The sequence below is a fragment of the Oncorhynchus gorbuscha genome, linkage group LG13, assembly GCF_021184085.1.
Source record: "Oncorhynchus gorbuscha isolate QuinsamMale2020 ecotype Even-year linkage group LG13, OgorEven_v1.0, whole genome shotgun sequence".
Classification (NCBI taxonomy): Eukaryota; Metazoa; Chordata; class Actinopteri; order Salmoniformes; family Salmonidae; genus Oncorhynchus; species Oncorhynchus gorbuscha.
The window spans coordinates 21,965,559-21,980,706 of NC_060185.1; positions in this window are offsets into that span (position 1 = coordinate 21,965,559).

Genomic DNA, 15,148 nt, shown 5'->3' on the forward strand with positions numbered 1-15,148 from the left:
GGCGCTAGACACATTGTGTTTAATATGGAGCTGTTGAAGAACCTGACCAAACAGATTAGAGGTAAAATTAGATCCTTGATCACTCTGAATGACCTTAGGGATTCCAAACAATGAGAGAAACTGAGTCAAAGCTTTTAACACCGATTTAGTCGTGATAGATCGGAGAGGATAGGCAGCAGGAAACCTAGTGGTCTGACACATCACAGTGAACAGGTAACTGCTACCCTTTTTAGAACGAGGCAGAGGACCCACACAGTCAATAATCAGATACTCAAAAGGTTGGCTGAGTACAGGAATAGGAAACAATGGTACTGGTTTAATAACTTGATTAGGCTTACCAGTTAATTGACATGTGTGACAAGTTTTGATAAAATCAGAAACATCCCTCTTTAATCTAGGCCAAAAGAAATGTCTTAATATGTGATTGTAGGTTTTCCTCACCCCCATATGTCCAGCAACGTCGCTGTGAGAAGTTTCCAACACCAACTCACGAAGCTTAACTGGTACAACAACTTGACTAATTGCCTCCCCAGAAAAACACTATCATGAGACACCCACTTTCTCATCAGGACATCCTCTTGGAGAAAATAGCCATGGGCGACATCTCCCAACTGTTCTATAGGCACAATTTGATCACGCAACTCTTCCAACGTGGGGTCATCCCGTTGAGCATTGATTAGATCTGAGCGGGTTACAGATAACGGGATAACAGGGAAGACAGTGACATACTTTGTATTATTATCATTAGTCGGCGCAGTGACTAGTTCGCCACGGCTCATAGAACGTGTCACTGCACACGCAGAGAACACCTCTGGGAAACTCTGTACACTCTCATCAGGAATCCCAACAAATGACGGCTTAGTGGAAACCACTAGAGATGGAAACACGACTGGCCATACACGCTCACCTGCCAAGTTATTCCCAAGGATAACGTCGATACCCTCAATAGGCAACGAAGGACGCACCCCCACAACAACTTCACCCTTCACCAGCCCACAATCCAACATCAGTTTATGCAATGGAACTGACAGAGTGTTCAAACCTATTCCCCTAATTAGAACACTATTCCCCGAATCAGTCTCAGCAGAAAAGGGTAACACAGACTCCAACACAAATGATTCAGAGGCACCTGTGTCTCTCAGGATCTTCACTGGCACTAGGTCTTTACTTCCTAACATAGACACAAAACCTTCTGTAATGAAAGGTAAATAGTCTGGATCAATATGGACTTTCACATTCTCCTGGGCCTGAGGAAATGAGTCAAGAATGAACTGATGTGGAACAGGTGCAGCTAACGCAGCAGGCTTAGATTTAGCGTAAGCACCCTTTGACCTGAGAAGTGGACATTCGTTTTTCCAATGACCTGAACCTTGACAGTAGTGACACTCCTGCCCAAAGTCAGCCTTACCATGGGAGTCAGGTTCAACCCTAGTTGAATAGAACTCTGCCCGAGAACCAAAGTATCTCGGTGAGCGAAGCCCAAATCTATCCGAATGCCCCCACTCTTTCCGAATACGGGGTTTTGCAAAGACACTTTTGTGAGTCAACACATACTCGTCCGCCAAAACCGCAGCTTCAGCAACATTCTTTACTTTCTGTTCATTAATATAAGTGGCAATACGATCAGGAATTGTGTCCTTAAATTGCTCTAACATAATCAGATCACACAGCCCTTGGAAAGTCACAACTGCAGAGGCGGAACACCAGCGATTAAACTGTAAAGATAACTGTCGCGCAAACTCAACATGAGTCTGGTTATCGTCCCTTTTTAAAGTTCTAAATCGTTGACGGTAAGCCTCAGGGACCAATTCATAAATCTGTAACACAGCTGTTTTAACTTTATCATAACTGGCACTGTCGTGTACACTAAGAGCTGAATATGCTTCCTGCGCTTTACCAGTCAGCACACACTGCAACATTAAAGTGCGGTCAGAATCAGGCCAACTCCTAGCGTCAGCAACCCGCTCAAACAACGAAAAGAATGTCTCGGGGTCCCTTTCATTAAACCGAGGCAATAACCGCAAGTTCCCAACAATATCAAATGTCTCTGGGGCATGACCAAAAGCGGAACTACCCCTAGGTAAATCTGGGTCACCTTCCCAAAACAAACTCTCCCTGAGATCTTTCCTTCCCTAACCAACTCTATACGTTCTTGTTGCAACTTGATTTTAGCACGCTCCATATCTTGTTTAAATGCCAATTCCTTTTCATATTTCACACGATCATGCTCTAGCTTCTCACGATCATGCTCTAGCTTCTCACGATCATGCTTTAGCTGTAACAAAAGCAGTTCTTTCTGCTGTTCAAAAAGAAGGCTACTAGGACTAACCGATGGAATGGCCATTGTAACGTTATGGGAGACAACAAATCCTCAGCAGAGGCTGGCCGGTGGTAACTTCAAGAATACCACTCTCCATCAGATTGGCTTTCAATATCAACCTAATAGAATTCTTTAGACGTTTAGCACTAATCTCAACCTTGTAGTGTTCCGCGACCTTCAACAGCTGTTCTTTAGTACCTAAATCTAACAATTCCTCTGATGGAGAGCGAATGAACTTATCTACATAAGACGCCATAATCACACAAATTTTTTTTTATCGCTTTTCCCTTCTGCTGAGCACACCAGAACACAACCCGAGAATTGACAATCACCCTGAGCACCACAGAAGAGAGATGAGATATGGAGCTTCCCCAAAACCTACAATAACTCAACCCTAGTCTTCGTGCAGATTTGCGGTGGGAATTTACGCACTGTAGCCCGCTGGCAAGGAAATAGAACTCCCCAGCATGCTGGCAAATTCCACCAAGCCACGGATGTGCCCCGAGACAACTGCTCAGTCCACAGACACCACACAAAAATAACAAACATTAACCATGCCCAACATATTCCAAAAAATGAAACACGTCGCTAAACCTATCAGGGGAAAAAGGCTATAGCTCCGGGTAGCAAGTTCCACTACCCTACCCAAATCTCCCACCGAGGTACACAGCAGATTACTCACTTCAGACTGACGTCCCAACAGAAAGTAGAACAAGAGTTCAGGCTAGGCAGGGCCTGGAAACTAACCATTATACTCTCTCCAACATAGCACACAAACCAAACAACAAAGGCAACCAATACTGGGCCGATCACACTCAAACACCATATTCAAACCAAACACGTACCTCCACGGTCTCCCAAACCAATAGTTCAAAGATCCCGGATGAGCCCCACTTGTCACGAACCGGCTCAAAGCCCGTAACAAAGGGAGACAACGTGGAGATAAGGAGTAGCAAAATCTATATTTATTAAATAAGTAACTAAGTATAATATACAATGGTGTGTGTAATCAGTAATCAGTAGTGTAAGTGAGTGTTTTGCATGCATGAATGTGATAATGCAGGGTGATGAAAGGTGCCAAAGCAAACAAACAAAAGGCCACCAAGAACCACAACAGAATCTACAACAGGTGTCTGCATGGAGAGAGTCTCCTCCATGAATGTGGAAGAGGTCTATTTATCCTGGGAGACACCTGGCCCAGGTGTTTCCCATATAGCTGACGACCCTCTCAACTCCGCCCACCGGCATCCTAATAAGGAAACAAGAACAAAGACAGAATACGGCAGACAGAGTGGGAGGGTCGTCACAGGGAGAGACTGACAAAGACAAAAGGGGAGAGAGGGAGAGACTGACAAAGACAAAAGGGGAGAGAGATGGAGAGACTGACAAAGACAAAAGGGGAGAGAGATGGAGAGACTGACAAAGACAAAAGGGGAGAGAGGAGAGACTGACAAAGACAAAAGGGGAGAGAGGGAGAGACTGACAAAGACAAAAGGGAGAGAGATGGAGAGACTAACAAAGACAAAAGGGGAGAGAGGGAGAGACTGACAAAGACAAAAGGGGAGAGAGGGAGAGACTGACAAAGACAAAAGGGGAGAGAGATGGAGAGACTGACAAAGACAAAGGGGAGAGAGATGGAGAGACTAACAAAGACAAAAGGGGAGAGAGGGAGAGACTGACAAAGACAAAAGGGGAGAGAGATGGAGAGACTAACAAAGACAAAAGGGGAGAGAGGGAGAGACTGACAAAGACAAAAGGGGAGAGATGGAGAGACTGACAAAGACAAAAGGGGAGGGAGATGGAGAGACTGACAAAGACAAAAGGGGAGAGAGATGGAGAGACTGACAAAGACAAAAGGGGAGAGAGATGGAGAGACTGACAAAGACAAAAGGGGAGAGAGATGGAGAGACTGACAAAGACAAAAGGGGGAGAGATGGAGAGACTGACAAAGACAAAAGGGAGAGAGATGGAGAGACTGACAAAGACAAAAGGGGAGAGAGATGGAGAGACTGACAAAGACAAAAGGGGAGAGAGATGGAGAGACTGACAAAGACAAAAGGGGAGAGAGAGAGATGGAGAGACTGACAAAGACAAAAGGGGAGAGAGATGGAGAGACTGACAAATACAAAAGGGGAGAGAGATGGAGAGACTGACAAAGACAAAAGGGGAGAGAGATGGAGAGACTGACAAAGACAAAAGGGGAGAGAGATGGAGAGACTAACAAAGACAAAAGGGGAGAGAGAGAGATGGAGAGACTGACTAAAATTAAGAGAAAAGAGAAGGGAGAAAGTCTATTAAACCCTTCTCATATGGGTTTAACTGTCCTCAATTCAGTACTTTAATTTAACAAATTACTATTCATTGGCTTAGCAATGAACAAATAAATAGGCAAGTTAAACAGTCACATGCAGACATATTAGTGAACACACACAAACAATACTGGCAGCACTGTGTTTTGACATGACCCTCAACAAATGACTTCTTCAGCACTGTATTCATATTGACTGAAGCAGGAGGAAACCTGACCAGCTGTGAACACAGACACGCTGTCTGTCACATACTGTCACATACAAGCATACACACCTACAACACGCATGCAGGCACACCCAACACACAACACATAACACACATACAACACTCATGCGGGCACACACACACACTGTCAGGGAGACTGTGTTTATTTATTTCAGTGTCTAGTGCTGATTCAGTGATGAGTCACCGGTGTCTGGCTCCCAACTCCTCATCAGCAGTGTTTCATTTGAGCCAGGGCTATACAATGCACTGCCTGTGTCTACACACACACACACACCGCCTGAAAGAATACATACAAATGTTTCAACAGTCGTAAGCAGCCTCAGAAGGTGATATACTATTACCTCGTATACACCTTGGAAGTATTTGAGCTATAATTGTCTTACCGAGATTTTTGCACTTCTGGGAGTAGTGGTTCTGACCAAACGAAAATGAAGCGCAGCTGAAGTATGACATTTATTTGACCCAGGTCTGGCACACACTCTCCACACCCTTCTACCCCCGCACACCGACACCCACACAAGCCTCCCTCGTTCCCCATTCCTCCCCTCTTTCTCCCAACACAGCCACCACATGTGCAGCATTCCTGTGCCAGTGGGAGGGTAGGTCTGTCTGGGTAAACATATTGGCATCATGCCCTTTAGCCTTCCCCTCTTATAGACCACTGGGCTGCTTTGAAATCTGAGGCTACAGAATGCTAACATCAGTATGTCTGCTTCTTCATGGATCAAGGTTGCCTGGCAGGTAGGAGTGTTGGGCCAGTAACCGAAAGGTTGCTGGACCGAATCCCAGAGCCGACAAGGTAAAAATATGTCATTCTGCCCCTGAGCAAGGCAGTTACAGTAACTGCAAACAACTGGGCGCTGATGACGTAGATGTCGATTAAGACACCCCCCCCCCGCCCTTCTCCAATTCAGAGGGGTTGGGTTAAAAGCGGAAGACTCATTTCAGTTGAATATATTCAGTTGTGCAACTGACATCCCCTTTCCCAATGCTCTATGACAGGAATGGTGTCACATTCTGTGGATGTCTTATTCGTTATCTCTCTCTCTCTCGGTTTCTCTCTCGCTTTCACCGCCTCTGTCCTTTCTAAGGAGATGGACATCCTTTTATGCCTGCTCAAAGGTTAACCATCAAAATCTGTTTCTAATTCTATGTTCAAAACATTTTCAACGCTGTCTCTCTGAAAGGAATGAGATGAAGGTTGACCATCCGGACATTACGAACCCCCCACCCAACCACACACACACAACCCCCCACCCTTTTGATCTATCTCTATTACGATCACGCGTGTAATGTTTCCACATATTATGTGGGCAGGTGTGACAAGGTTGATCACTGAGGTAAGTCTATTTAAAATGTGAGTACAGGATGTGAAAGGAAACCTTCAGCTCAAGGCTCTCTCTCATCACCTAGACAACACAGCTATATGTATAGAGCATGCTTTCACTTTCATAATAGCTACAGACCTATTCAGGATCTATATTCATCTCAAGGTCTATAGCCGCTATAGATCTATAAGTGTAGGCCGCATAACAAAACAATAAGTACACCTAGCATCAGGTAACTTGGTCATGAAAATCAGAAAAGGAATCAAATTAATCGTTTACCTATGATGATCTTTGGATGTTTTCACTCACGAGACTCCCAGTTAGCCAACAAATATTAATTTTGTTCCATAAAGATATTTTTTATATCCAAATACCTCCGTTAGTTTGGTGAGTCCACATACGCAATGTGGTCGTTCACGCTCATTCTTCAAAATAAAAGCCTGAAACTATGTCTAAAGGCTGTTGACACCTTAGGGAAGACATAGAAAAAGGAATCTGGTTGATATCCCTTTCAATGGGCAATAGGCATGCATAGGAACGACCACCCTCTTCACTGTCAAATGCTCCCTTAAAGCAGGTCTTTCTAAATCGACCTGGCCCAGGATTCCTGGAAGGATATTGACCTCATCCCGTCTGTAGAGGATGCCTGGTTGTTCTTTAAAAGTGCTTTCCTCACCATCTTAAATAAGCATGCCCCTTTCAAAAAATGTAGAACTAATAACAGATACAGCCCTTGGTTCACTCCAGACTTGACTGCCCTTGACCAGCACAAAAAATATCCTGCTGCATACTGCACTAGCTTCGAATAGTCCCCGCGATATGCAACTTTTCAGGGAAGTCAGGAACCAATAAACACAGTCAGTTAGGAAAGCAAAGGCTAGCTTTTTCAAACAGAAATTTGCCTCCTGCAGCACTAATTCCAAAATGTTTTGGGACACTGTAAAGTCCAAGGAGATTAAGAGCACCTCCTCCGAGCTGACTACTGCGCTGAGACTAGGAAACACCACTGATAAATCCGCGATAATCAATCATTTCAATAAGCATTTCTCTACGGCTGGCCATGTTTTCCACCTGGCTACCCCAACCCCGGCCAACAGCTCTGCACCCACCGCAGCAATTGGCCCAAGCCTCCCCCCCCGCTTCTCCTTTACCCAAATCCAGACAGCTGATGTTCTGAAAGAGCTGCAAAATCTGGATCCCTACAAATCAGCTGGGCTAGACAATCCGGACCCTCTCTTCTTAAAATGATCTGCCGCCATTGTTGCAACCCCTTTACTAGTCTGTTCAACCTCTCTTCGTATCGTCTTGGATTCCTAAAGATTGGAAAGCGGCCACGGTCATCCCCCTCTTCAAATGGGAAACACTCTAGACCCAAACTGTTACAGACCTATATCCATCCTGCCCTGCCTTTCTAAAATCTTCGAAAGACAAGTGAACAAACAGATTTGAATCCTACCGTACCTTCTCCGCTATGGAATATGGTTTCCATGTGACACCTCCATAGAGTTTGCCAGAGGTCCAGACAACAAGCCCTCTGATTTGACACACTGAACTCTATTGGAGACGTAGTTGGTGAACCATGCGAGGCAGTCATTTGAGAAACCAAGGCTGTTGAGTCTGCCGATAAGAATGCAGTGATTGAAAGAGTCAAAAGCCTTGGCCAGGTCAATGAAGACGGCTGCAGAGTACTGTCTTTTATCGATGGCAGTTATGATATCACTTAGGACATTGAGCGTGGCTGATGTGCACCCATGACCAGCTCGGAAACCAGATTGCATAGTGGAGAAGGTACGGTGGGATTCAAAATGGTCGGTGATCTAACTTAGCTTTCGAAGACTTTAGGTCTTTGTAGTTCATGTAGTAACCAAAAAAGTGTTATACAAATCTAAAATGATTTTAGATTCTTCAAAGTGACAAAAGCAGCAGCGTGGCGTCTCTACAAGGTATCGATGACAAAACTTGCCATGTTTTTTATATTTATTTAACTAGGAAAGTCAGTTAAGAAAAATTCGTATTTATAATGATGGCCTTGTTCAGGGGAAGAACGACAGATTATTTTGCCATGTCAGCTCAGGGATTCGATCTAGCAACCTTTTGGTTATTGGCCCAATGCTCTAATCACTAGGCTACCTGCCGCCTCTGTAAATGTAGTGTACAAACAACACATTTTGATTATTTAATTGATCTCCAACATGATTGGCACTACTTTTATTGATCTCACATTATTTCTGTATTTTCCAGAGGTATGTGTAGTTGGGCTGTGTGCTATCATTTTAACTTCCAGTTTCCACAATGATGTTTCTGTATGCAGTGCTGCTGCTTTGCACATTGAGATGGTTTGGGATGAGTTGGACCACAGTGTGAAGGAAAAGCAGCCAACAAGTGCTCACCATATGTGGGAACTCCTTCAAGACTTTTGGAAATATCATTCCAGATGAAGCTGGTTGAGAGAAGACCAAGAGTGTGCAAAGCTGTCATCAACGCAAAGGGTGGCTACTTTGGAGAATCTAAAATCTTAAATATATTTTGATTTGTTTACCACTTTTTTTGTTGTTGGTTACTACACAATTCGCTATGTGTTATTTCATAGTTTTGATGTCTTCATTATTATTCTACAATGCAGAAAATAGTAAAAACAAAGAAAAATTGTGAATGAGTAGGTGTGTCCAAACTTATGACTGGTACTGTATATAGATATAAATAATGTAAAATAAAGCTAAATAGTTAGATATTAACTGATTTGTGTTCCAAGATGCCTTAAAATACAAGACAGGAAAGAGAGACAAAAACAGAATAGTCACTTATGGCAGAGCATTAGTATCTAAAATACCACTGGTACAGTGGCTTGCAATAGTATTCACCCCCTTGGCATTTTTCCTATTTTGTTGTCTTTCAACCTGGAATTAAAATATATTTTTTTGGGGGAGTTGTATCATTTGATTTACACAGCATGCCTACCACTTTGAAGATGCAACATATTTTTTATTGTGAACCAAACAAGAAATAATACAAAAAAACAGAACTAGAACGTGCATAACTATTCACCCCTCCCCCCCCCGAAGTCAATAGTTTGTAGAGCCACCTTTTGCCGCAATTACAGCTGCAAGTCTCTTGGGGTATGTCTCTACAAGCTTGGCACATCGAGCCACTGGGATTTTTGCCCAGTCTTCAAGGCAAAACTGCTCCATTTCCTTCAAGTTGGATGGGTTCTGCTGATGTACAGCAATTTTAATTTAAACTTCTTCAGGACTGGTGGGTCCCCTGCGGGACGGTTGAGCTAACATAGGCTAATGCATTTAGCATGAGGTTGTAAGTAACAAGAACATTTCCCAGGACATAGACATATCAGATATTGGCAGAAAGCTTAAATTCTTGTCAATCTAACTGCACTGTCCAATGTACAGTAGCTATTACAGTGAAATAATGGCATGATATTGTTTGAGGAGAATGCACATTTTTGAACATAAAAAGTTATTAATAAACAAATTAGGCACATTTGGGCAATCTTGATACAAAACTTTGAACAGAAATGCAATGGTTCATTGGATCAGTCTGAAACTTTGCACATACACTGCAACCATCTAGTGGCCAACATCTAAATTGAACCTGGGCTGGAATAATACACTATGGCCTTTCTCTTGCATTTCAAAGATCATCATACAAAAAAATACAAAACTGTAGTTTTTTTCTTTGTATTATCTTTTACCGGCTCTAATGTGTTATATTCTCTGACATTCCATTCACATTTCCACAAACTCCAAAGTGTTTCCTTTCAAATGGTACCAAGGATATGCATATCATTGCTACATGGCCTGAGCTACAGGCAGTTAGATATGGGTATGTCATTTTAGGCAGAAATGGAAAAAAGGGGCCGGTCCTTACGAGTCATACCACAGATTCTCAATGGGACTGAGGTCTGGGCTTTGACGAGGCCATTCCAAGACATTTAAATCTTTCCCCTTGAACCACTCGAGTGTTGCTTTAGCAGTATGCTTAGGGCCATTGTCCTGCTGGAAAGTGAAACTCCATCCCAGACTCAGGTCTCTGTAAGACTGAAACAGATTTCAGATTTCAAGAATTTCCCTGTATTTAGAGCCATCCATCATTCCTTCAATTCTGACCAGTTTCCCAGTCCCTGCCGATGAAAAATGTGATGCATGATGTTCTCGGGGTGATGAGAGGTGTTGGGTTTGCGCCAGACATAGCGTTTTCCTTGATGGCCAAAAAGCTATATTTTTGTCTTATCTGACCAGAGTACCTTCTTCCATATGTTTGGGGAGTCTCCCACATTCCTTTTGGCAAACACCAAATGGGTTTGCTTATTTTTTTCTTTAAGAAATGGCTTTTATCTGGCCACTCTCTTATAAAGCCCATCTCTGTGGAGTGTACGGCTTGAAGTGGTGCTATGGACGGATACTCCAATCTCCGCTGTGGAGCTTTGCAGCTCCTTCAGGTTTATCTTTGGTCTCTTTGTTGCCTCTCTGATTAATGCCCTCCTTGCCTGGTCCCTGAGTTTTGGTGGGCGGCCCTCTCTTGGCAGGTTTGTTGTGGTTTTTTAATAATGGATTTAATGGTGCTCCGTGGGATGTTCAAAGTTTCAGATATTTTTATATAACCCAACACTGATCTGTACTTCTCCACAACTTTGTCCCTGACCTGTTTGGAGAGCTCCTTGGTCTTCATAGTTCCCCTTGCTTGGTGGTGCCCCTTGCTTTGTGGTGTTGCAGACTCTAGGGCCTTTAAGAACAGGTGTGTATATACTGACATCATGTGACAGATCATGTGACACTTGGATTGCACACAGGTGGACTTTGTTAAACTAATTATGTGACTTCTGAAGGTAATTGGTTGCACCAGATCTTATTTAGGGCCTTCATAGGAAAGGGGGTGAATACATATGCACGCACCACTTTTCAGTTTTTTATTACTTAGAATCTTTTGAAACAAGTTATTTTTTTCTTTTCACTTCACCAATTTGGACTATTTTGTGTATGTCCATTACATGAAATCCAAATAAAAATCTACTTCAATTACAGGTTGTAATGCAACAAAATAGAAACAATTCATACTTTTGCAAGGCACTGTAGATAGGGATCTTTTTCCACCATGTGTACAAATCCCTCCCATCCACCCTCCGCCCCCATCCACCCCAATGTTCCTCAATGATTTGATTTTCTTTGTGTCCTGGTTTTGAATTCTATTTCTACTCTTGACGACTATTCCCGTTGGGATGGCCCTGGACAGGGCCCTCTTATTTGTGAAGCAGTCCGTGTGGATATCTTCAAGTCTTTACCTGCTGCAGACAGGGCTCAGTTCTTACCAGGTGCCCCATATCCCCATTATTACGGGAAATAAGTAGCCTACTTTGAGCCCCCCTGAGTACATCACTGTTCTCATAACCTTGTCAGACAAGAGCAGAGGATGATCACAAGGGTTTTCCCTGGGGCCTATGCATGGCTGTTAAAGCAGGAGGAAGCTGTCAGCCTGTCTAACTGTCTGGCAGTTTTCTTCTCCCTTTCTAGCAGCTCCCTCTATCTCTTTTTGATATTTTCCGCCCTCTTGTCTCCCTCCGTTTTGATGTACATTTGGATTTCATTCGATTTTCAGGTATTTCTTTCTGTGTGTGGGACCTGTCTGACACAGGACAGTATAATACATGAGAGTATCGTACCCATCTCTAAGGCTGAAATGGATAACAGGAGCAACAGACGTCCTGGGAAGGGGAAGGAGTTTTTAAATATACTTTGTTCAAGTCAATTGAGTTAGGATTAAGGTAAATATCCTATGACTATCCTTTTCCAAAAGTGTTGGCTCCGACGGCCACTACTGCACATTAAACATTGACATTTCACAGCAACTCGTGAAATCAGAGATTTGTTCAAATAGTAAGTTAGATTGATGTATAACTGTGACTTTTTCTCCGTGTGAAAACGGTGGCCCAGCTAACAATTCGAAGGATATGGTTTTTGTTATGTAACCCGTAATGTTCCCATGATGTTTGAGTGTCCAATTTTCTGTTAGTTATGGGAACATTCTATGTATGTTAGCAAAAACCTGTGTCTTGTCAACGTTAAACCATGAGGTGTAGTTTAATCTGTTGTTTAAATCAGATTTTACTGCTTGCTTGAGCTACTTGATGTGAAATAGAGTTCCATGTAGTCATGGCTCTATGTAGTACTGCATGTTTTCCAGAGTCTGTTCTGGACTTGGGGACTGTGATTAAGGAGTAACATTAAAACATGAAGATTAAACAACTCTGCAGAAAACCCTAACATTTTTAAAATAAGTAAATCAAATCAATGATGTGAGAACAGTGGGATTAATTGATAATTGACACAGACATGGTGGTGTAGCAGGAACTTTGTAATGCCAAGAACCAATAGTCTGTGAATTCAAATCCCAGGAGAGGACATGTTGAATAATAATTACTGTATAAATAAATATGCACAATCAAATCATGAGTGTGTAAAAAAATGTCATGGATGTTCAATTGTGTATTGGTGTCCCTAACCTTGCAGACAAAAAGCTTGGAATGGATCACTGGTTCAGGGGTGATGTGTAGAGAAACACTTTTTTTTGTAGATCATTTCTTAAGAGCCATTAGGCGACATCCTTAAAATGTCTCCAGAAAAAGCCTCCAGTGGACCATGATAGAACGTCTTATGTTTTAAATGTCATTGGACACAGGATGTTCTTGCAACGTTCCAATGAAACGTGTCTAGAACATTAATATTCAATATTCTGGCAACATGGTCACCACCTTCTGGATAAGTTGTGTTTGACATTAAGAGAATGGTCTCTTGGAAACAGTCCTAACCCATCACTGGAACATTCCTACGATAAGGTTAGGTAATGACCTAATGAGACCTAATGAGACTCATCTCTAAAGTTGTGGGAGCGGTTGTTGTTAGCTGGGAGTCGCCTACAGCTATAGAGTGTTTTATGGTCCTACAGTAGCAGTATGTTTTTTAGAGCCAGGGTGAGGAATTTAATTCACCCTGTCAGCTAACACCAACCAGGAGAAAAACTGAGAAGGCAAGAGGGAGAGAAAGAGAGAGGGAGTGATTTATGTATGTGTGATCACAGAGCATGTTACTTACTGTCTTAGCAGTGAGTATTTTCACTGACACACAGTCAGGTTTTTATGCAGCAGCTCTGTCACACCATAACGCCAAAACCACTATACCAAACCACTCTACAAACCACTGACAAAGCCATGGTAAAGGAAAAGGGTATACTGCTCTCTAGTGGTTTACAACTAAAAAGCAGCTTCTCATATCAGAGCTAATCCAATGGGAAGCGCTGTTGTGCTGTAGATTGGGACTGTGGAGGAAAGGAGTTGTACAAGCATAGTTGAACACAGTCCAACCAGACCAGAGAGAGAAAGGGAGGGAAATAGGGAGTGAGAGAAAATGGGGAAAAGAAAGAAACACGGAGAGACGTTGCTACAGAGGAGAAGAAGAAAAAAGGTTGGAGGGAGAAAGGGGGAGGTGGAGGGAGCAACATTTTGCCCAGCTGCAGGTGAATGACCTAATTGTGCCCTTCTCTCCTTCTCTCTAACTCTCTCTGTCTCTTTACCTTACCTCTGTCTTCAGACTAATGATGTTGAATGAGGGTTAGAGTGTCAGTCAGAGACAACAGCAGGTATAACATAATACCTACATGACATTCTTCCTAAAGACTTCTACTTCTAAAGAGATCTGAAACAAGCCAAAACACACATTATTACACGACTCCGTTTGCAGTTTTGAAAGCTGCCAAGAAAGACCTTATGAAAGAGTGAGTGCTGTAGATACAGTAGTAATGTGAAGATAGATTTTGCAATGGAAAAACCCAGTTAACAACAGCATTCCCAGTTTTCTGTAGGTTAGGAGGATTTTCTATCAAATTCGGACCAAACATACACAGAACATGGTTGCCATGTTTGCAGAACATAATGTATTAATGTTCTACACATGTTTCATGGGAACGTTGCAGGAACATTCATGTGTCCAGATTTCTGAGGGCTAGGAGAATATTCCATCAACGTCCCACCAAACTTACCCAGAACATGGTTGCTCTGATTTGTGAACCATTGATCCATTCATAGCTCTTCTTCTGCTGACAAGGTTAGGAATACTCAGACACACTTTTAATATAAACTGTTTTCAAGTTAAATATTTGACATAGATGATTACATTGTGCATGTTCATTTATACAGTAATTATTATTCAACATGTCTTCTGGGATTTGAACTAACTTCTTGCTACATGATACTCTGATCTCCCTGCTACACTACCATGTCCATGTCAGGTGTTGGTTAATCTGACTATTCTCATCATCGATTGACTAATTTCAGCGATTTAAGGGCTTTCTGTATAGTTTTCTAATTTTGGTGGGGTATGTTATTTTGTGCAGCGGATAGCAGCCATCTTACAGGATCCGGATCAATGCTGCTATTTTGTGTCTGTTTTTTACGCTAATTTGAACTCGTATGTATCCGCTATCATTTCCTATGACCCCAAACAGCTTCTGGACATCAGAAAAGCGATCACTAGCCTCGATTTGGACGAAAATGTCACAAGGCCCTAATCCGCAGGAATCAGAAGACAAAGTGAAAGAGAGGCAGAGGAGGTGCTATCCTTACGAGACTACGCTGGCGAGCAAATAAACTGCCATTGACAGTTCTCTTTGTGATGCACACCAATATAGAACTAATAAATAATAATCATTTTTGAGGTGGTGGAAATGTGGTCATAATTCATGCTCAAGGGGAAATCCTACAGATTCCCATCTTTCAATGAGAGACTAATTTTAAATCGATCAGATAGGTGTGTTTTAAAGGACTATCATATATTGCTAAGAATGTGAGACTAGGGTGATTTCCGTAGCTGGTCTCGAATACAGGCCACCAGTAGCAATGACGAATGCCCTTACCACTGTCCCAATAAAGGATATATCTAGGACATGTGCTTATTAGGCCAGT